Source organism: Leptonychotes weddellii, chromosome 15 (assembly GCF_054177405.1).
Source record: "Leptonychotes weddellii isolate Sample4059 chromosome 15, ASM5417740v2, whole genome shotgun sequence".
Lineage (NCBI taxonomy): Eukaryota > Metazoa > Chordata > Mammalia > Carnivora > Phocidae > Leptonychotes > Leptonychotes weddellii.
The window spans coordinates 23,592,684-23,600,337 of record NC_138383.1 but is presented as its reverse complement, the minus strand read 5'-3'; the positions used below and the strand labels follow the sequence as shown (position 1 = coordinate 23,600,337).

The 7,654-nt window shown below is 43.0% G+C and overlaps 1 pseudogene; it reads left to right on the top strand.

Annotated features, from left to right (window-relative positions):
- Positions 1-1,917: 1,917 nt before the first annotated feature.
- On the top strand, positions 1,918-3,124 carry LOC102736586 (peptidyl-prolyl cis-trans isomerase-like 1 pseudogene; annotated as a pseudogene).
- Positions 3,125-7,654: the final 4,530 nt, after the last annotated feature.

Below are 7,654 nucleotides of genomic sequence, written 5' to 3'. Positions count from 1 at the left end.
AGTTCCAGGGCTAGTCCATAGATACCTCCCTGGCATGACCATCCAAACCTTTTCTCCATTTTTTCATGTGTCTGTTAGCCATTTGTATGTCTTCTTTGGAGAAATTGTCTGTTAATGTCCTCGACTGGATTGTTTGTTTTTTGCATGTTGAGTTTGATGAGTTCTTTATAGATTTTGGGTATAATCCTTTATCTGATATGTCATTTGCAAATATCTTCTCCCATTCTGTAGGTTGCCTTTTAGAGCAGGACCCTGCCTTGGGATAAAGGTTAGATTAAGGAGAGGCACATTCCCACCAAAGCATATTTTTGCAGATGGCACCCAATTGAGGCAAGGATGCAAAGAAATAAGCCAGAGCAGATAACTGTGGCTAGAAGGGATTTGGAGAATGGTTCCTGGTACTTGGGACCCCCTGGAAGCAAAGAAACAAGAAGGGAATTGAGTTTTTGAGATTTTTTTTCCCCAAAAAAGTCTATGACTGCCTGGATTCATGTGATTGGGTACCAGGCCAGGAAGCTCTACAGCCCCCAAGAAGAGGTCTCCTCCCAAAGCCCACTTCAGAGGGCTGTGGAAGAAAGGGACTTGGAAGACCCTCACAGAGGGTAGAACGGGGATCATAGAGCATAGAACAAGGACATTCTTCACTCAAATCAGAGTCAGGTCAATTCAAGAAACTTCCCACTTTGAGGCAGAGGGGCCTCACCCCACCTCCCTGACAAAATCTCCTCCTTGCTCTGGACCAGCCACACGCAGTTCCCACCTCTCTCTTTGATGAAGGGGAGTTTTTCATGAGTTATCAGGTCCCTGCTGTGCATGGCACGTTGGAAGTTGGGGGGGCGGGGTGTGACAATCATCTCTTCAGTTTATCTTTGAAGGTCTACAGGACCCACCTGCTGACCTAATGGAGACAAGTGCATATCATCAGCCAGAGATCCTGCACTTGGAGTTTGAAGACGTGACTGGATGAGGTTTTGGATGGCCTCACTTGGAGAAAGTATCTCCCATGTGTGGGAAGGACAAAATAGGTACCTGGTAATCGGAGGACTTGGGATCAGGAATACCTGGAATCAAGAATATTATATGTGAGAAAGACAGAAATATCCATTGTGTTTAATCCCCTGATATTTGGGGTTAACAGCTAGCATTACCCCTCACAGAGACATAAAAGAAAAATTGGAGACCACTTGGAATTAGAAAATATATAAATGCACGTTCTGCATGGAGCACTGGGTGTTATACGCAAACAATGAATCATGGAACACTACATCAAAAACTAATGATGTAATGTATGGTGATTAACATAACATAATAATAAAAAAAGAGGCTATTTTAATGTTAAATAAATAAACAAATAAATAAATAAATAATAAATAAAAATATATAAATGTACAAGCAAGAGAAATAAGGCATCTAGCAATTTAGTCTTTGGCTCTGAGCTTCATGGAAGCCAAACAAACACAAACAAACCAAAAATCACTATCTGATACAGTTCATGGTGCCTGAGTTAGAAAACACATAAATGTCAAGAGACAAACTTTAGCGCTCAGTGCAGGGAACATTCATAACATGCAACCACATCTTTGGGAAACCACAAAATGAACTTCTTCAACTACATTTTGGTAAATCATGCAAAGTGAGTTTTATTGAACAATTCCAATAAAAGTCAAGAGCATAAAATCAAAGATTGCCTGAGTAAGGGGAGCCAAATGATTTAACGACCATGTATCTTTACATAGTTATTTTGTGGTCTTTTCTTACCTGATCCCATGCAAGCTTTCAGTGTCTCTCGGGCGCCTTCCATCTAAACTTCAAGGCACTAAACAGTTGTCTCTTACCATCCTTCCCAATCTCAGCTCTCTCTCTCCCCCCACAGGTACCTTCTGGTGTCATCAAACTTCCTGCATTCTGTTCCTCACATTCCCAACTCTGATCCTTTACTCACATCTCTCCCTTACCTGTAATTCACTCTCTTCACCTCCCGACTTCACCAACCTCTACCTTTCCTTCAAAACACAGCTAAATTGCCACCTCTTCCATAAAGACATCAGCCAGACAGGTGCCTGCTACTTTACTGTCATGTGTGTGGCCTTGTGGGAGAACATCTGCAGAAGGTAGAACAGTGCCTTCCCACAAGGATACCCATGTTCAAGTCCCAGAACTCGCCAATAAGTTAGGTTCCATGGCAAAGGGAAGTAAAGGCTGTAGATAGAATTAAGGTTGGTAATCAGTTGACCTTGAGATGGGGAGATTATCCTGGATTAGTGAGTAGGCCCAGTGTAATCACGAGGGTAAGATAAGAAGGAGGCAGGCAAGGATTCGGTCGGCTGCGCTATGGCAGCGATCCCCCCAGACTCCTGGCAGCCGCCCAACATATACTTGGAGACCAGAATGGGGATCATTGTGCTGGAGTTATACTGGAAGCATGCTCCGAAGACCTGTAAAAATCTTGCTGAATTGGTACGTCGAGGTTACTACAATGGCACCAAATTTCACAGGATCATCAAAGACTTCATGATCCAGGGAGGTGACCCAACAGGGACAGGTCGGGGTGGTGCATCTATCTATGGCAAGCAGTTTGAGGATGAATTTCATCCAGACCTGAGATTCACGGGGGCTGGAATTCTCACCATGGCCAATGCGGAGCCAGACACCAACGGCAGCCAGTTTTTCGCGACCCTAGCCCCCACCCAGTGGCTCGACGGCAAGCACACCATTTTTGGCCAAGTGTGCCAGGGCATAGGAATGGTGAATCGAGTAGGAATGGTGGAAACAAACCCCCAGGACCGCCCTATGGACGATGTGAAGATCATTAAGGCGTACCCTTCTGGGTAGGCTTGCTGCTGCCCTGCGCTCACCCAGATCTTCGGAGATGGCCCCAGTGAACCAGCTTCCAGATCTAGAAGGACACGTACTTAAACTCCATTTTGGCCTTGCAAGTCACAGAGCTCAGGAGACCTGGGGGCTTGGGTGAGTAAGAGATGGAAGTATATTTTAAGAGGATGCTTCTTTTCTCTTCCCCCGGTGCCTAGGTTGACAGAGCATTTGCAGAAATGCTCATAAATGATCATTCACGGGGAACCGCTCATTGCAAGTGAGCATACTGCCCCTCCTGGCGTGTGTCTGTGCTGATACACTTGGAACAAAATGAAGCCGACTCTGTCATTCCATAGTGCCTGACCAAACTTCTTCCTGCAGAGATTTATATTCTGGCCTACACTGCAGTCTTCAGTGTCTGACAGCCACAGAATTCAAAACCAAGTAGTGTCTATCAGCCTTCTTAACTCTGTGCACACCCTATTTCAGTCTCCTATATTTGTTCTTCCAGGAATGTATGCATCTCTATATATACTTTCCCTCTCAAAATCAGAACATCAACACTGCTGTTTCTGACACTTAGACATCCCAAGCAAAGCCACGTTGAATTTTTGCCAAATGAAAAATGCATCCAGCAATCAAGTTTCTAAGAAGGTGTCAAGTGGGGAATGATAATGTGTAATAATCAAGAAAGGAATTTATTAAAAGGAAGCAGAAACATTGACCATTTTTTCCCCAAGAAGGAGTAGAAATCTGTAGTGAGCCATAAAGACAGACTATGAATTCTCCTGAAAAAGCAGTATTGTCATAAAGGAGAGGCACCACTTAAGTTTTTTTAACCTAAGACTAGAGAAACTAGTTAAGAGATTTTATATGTTTTTTAAGTCTTTCTGATTTTTTTTTAATGGGGTAAAGAGAAAGGAACATCTATGTAATACATAGAAACTTCCCAAATAAAATGCCACTGATGGTTTAAAAAAAAAAAAAGATAAGAAGGAGGCAGAAGAGAGACCAGAGAGATGGCATCATGAGAAATATTTGGCCCTATGTTCCTGGCTTTAAAGATGGAGGCAGGGACTGCAAGCCAAAAATGCCTGGTCACTAGCAGTTGGAAATGGCAAGAAATGGGATTCTCCCCTAGAAACTCCAGAAGGAATGCAGCCCTGCCGACATACTGATTTTAGCCCAGTGAGATCCGTTTTGAACTTCTGACCTCTAGGCCCTGTAAAACAATACACTAATTTGGTGGTAGTTTGATGCAGCAGTAATAGGAAACTAAAACAGGGGCGCCTGGGTGGCTCAGTCGGTTGAGCGTCTGAATCCTGATCTCAGCTCAGGTCTTGGTCTCAGAGTCATGGGTTCAGGCCCCATGTTGGGCTCCATGCTGTGTGTGGAACCTACTTTAAAAAAAAAAAAAATAGGAAACCAAAACCACATCCAACTGTGGGAGCAAAGGGGGTGCTTCCAGTCACAATACCACAGACCCACATTCACCCCCAAACCAGCTCTATTTTGAGGCTGTCTACTTCTCCTATCCAATACCTCACTTCATGTGACTTCTGTGTTCTCCAACCCATCTCTCTGTGGCCACCATCTAATGGAAACCTACCATACTATCTACCAGCTTATGGCTTGTCTCCTATCTCCAGCTTGAGTATTGATCCAACCATGAATGTGATGAATCGGATACTCTTAGGAATGGCTGATCTGGTCTGGCCACTAAGGACTATGCTGGTATCTACCACCATGTGGCTAATTCTGCCAGTTCATTTTGGGCATGCCAATGGCATCCATAGCTGAGAATGTGGCCTCCCTATGCCAGCATCAGGCCTCCTCAGCCCATCACTTTTCTAGCACTTGCATGACCCATCGCCCCGACCCTGAAGCCCTCAGGAAACTCTGATTCCCTGGACATTACGTGTGGACCCTGGAGAACTGGTAACTGCCTCAGGACCAGCTCTACGGACACTTCTCTAGCCATTTCTAGTCTACATTCTTCCCCCAGCCAGCACCATGTTATCAGGCACCACAGTGAAAGTGGAACATTTTTAAGGGTCTTACAATTGTCTCAGGCTATAACTTGAGAATGTAGAATAAGGAAGATGTTTCCTGCACTAGGTTTTTCCCAAACCCCTCTGGGTGCTTCTTCTCTCTACCCCCAAATTCTGTCCTCCTACACCAGAAGAGTCTTTCGTCCTTCTCTGTCTATATGAAAGGAATGACCTCAAAAATATTGACCCTCTTACATCTATACCCAGCTAGACTATAACATCCCTGATTGCAAGAATTCACCTTCATGTGCTTAGTCCCCACCTAATGTCTGACATTCAGTAGGCACTGATGCATGTTGAAATGCATCTGAATTAAATAAACTGAATTATATAATTGAGGAATGGTGATATAGGCCTGGGAGCTACAAATGAAAGAGGAGCTTCAAGGTCCCAATATAATGACGTGTGTGTGTGCACGCATGCACCAGGGGAATGGGGTTGTGACTTCTATCTACTGCCTGGTATAAACTTCCTAAGAGGATCTGTGAATTCAACGGGTTGCCATCCCTTTTTTTCCTGCAGATCCCGAGGCAGCAGTATAAGCATGACACTCAAAGAGGTCCAGACTTAAAACTCTAAGCTGTATTCATTATGACTCAAACACCTCTGGGTATGAAAGGATGGTTGGTGGGGCAAACCTTCCAAGGGTCAGTTTGCTAGAAGCACTAAGGAGTCTCCTGAGACATATCCATTCCAAGGGAAGGAGGTGTTGAAGGGAACAAGTCTGAGCTAAAGAGAATAATGAGTCGGGAAAGGAGGGGCAATTTTGAGCACAGGACAATGGCTGTCCTTCAGCTCATTGTCTAGTCCAGTCCTTGTGGATTCATGCCAGAAACCAAGATGAAGGACACTGCACACTACATTAAAGAATAACTTTTAACAGGAGATACTTTACTTTTTAAAAAATTAAATATACATATATATATATATACACAAACACACACACATTTGTGTGTGTGTGTTTATTTAAATAAATATATTTAGGATAAAGTTGGTACTCTAGAGATTAAAGGAAAGTTTGAGTTCTATATAGGGAGATCATATATCCCAGTTTTCTCAGAAAAATCCAAGTTTATACCTATTGTCTCAGCATGAAAACTTCTTCCCTCTCCCAGCTGAATTTTAAAGATTTTTTTTTTATTTATTCATTTGAGACACAGAGATACAGAGAGAGAGAGAGAGAGAGCATGAGCAGGGAGAGAGGCAGAGGGAGAGGGAGAAGCAGGCTCCCTGCTGAGCAGGAAGCCCGATGCGGGGCTCGATCCCAGGACGCTGGGATCATGACCTGAGCCGAAGGCAGACGCTTAACCATCTGAGCCACCCAGGCGCCCCTCCCAGCTGAATTTTAAAGTGTCCCAGTTCAGATAATAAATTATATGATCACCCTGGTTCTAAGGATTCTGTTGAGATAAATTTAGCTAACTCGCACACTCATTTTCTAACACATCATGTCCATGTGTTCATAAAGGGAACCTCTTATTGGAAAACACTGTAGAACAAGGAGAACAAGAAAAAGGAACAGGAACAAGTCCCATTTTTATGAGACTAGAAGACATCTGTAAATCAGAACCACAACAGATGAATCCAGAAAGCAGAAAGAGGAGCACTCTTAGCAGGACAGAGTAAAGTAAAACCCAAGTCTTCAAAGGGAAAAACCAATGAGGAATGAACTAACTTACCTAAAGAGCCCAAGAGAGACTAAAAACTGGAGTCACCAAGTGCCACCAAGGCAAGAGTAAAACCGTCACTGTACTGTGAAGCAATTAACCTCCTGCAGCCCATTGGGAGATAGGTGAAGATTCTCTGGATGGAGTGAATCAAACTGGCTCCATTTCAGGGACACCAGGCACAGAGGAAGGTGTGCATGAGATGCTAAACTCAAATCAGGAAGAATTAACTGAACACTGTATTCTGACGGTGAGACCTGCAGCCTTCTCCCTTATTCCAGCTTTAGAACACTGTTATCTAATTTTATATTCCTCAAGAAGATTTAAGAAAATAAACACCATCAGAAGAGAAAAAAAGACCTACAAATAATGACATTTGGGGGTAATCTGGCTGGCCAACAAATTTTCCTACATGAAAGCCAGAGAAGTCAACAGGACCAGACCAAGCCTAATTACCTTTTTAGTGCCTCGTTCTTAAATATGAATGGACACCAGACATTTGGAGGCAGCTGGAAACTTGAAAGATACAGGCAAAAGCAAACAGGAAGAAAGAAGTTAGAAAAAGAAAAAGAAAACAAAATAAAACAAAAAATTTAAGGAAGTTATAATTATGACTGCAGAGAATGAAGACAGATAGTCTGCTATCTTCTTAAAGAAAATAATCAGAGACCAATAATAAACTCTTAAAAATTAAATATTATATCTAGTTTCCTTAAAATATTCAACAAAAAGGATGAAGAGATGGACACTAGGAAAAGAAAGATAATAAAAGTAGAGGATCAATCCAAGAGGCCTAATATCTGCCTAATAGGAATTCCAAAAAGAAAGAACAGAAAAAAATGGTGGGGAAAATTATTTCAAAGAAATACTACAAGTAAATTTTCCAGGACTGAAGGACACAACTGTTTTGATAAAAAGAGCCCACCAGGACACCTGGGTGGCTCAGTTGGTTAAGCATCTGCCTTTGGCTCAGGTCATGATCCCAGGGTCCTGGGATCAAGTCCCACATCAGGCTCCCTGCTCAGTGGAGAGCCTGCTTCTCCTCCTGCCTGCCACTCCTCCTGCTTGTGCTCTCTCTCTCTCTGACAAACAAATATAATAAAATATTTTTTTAAAAAGTAT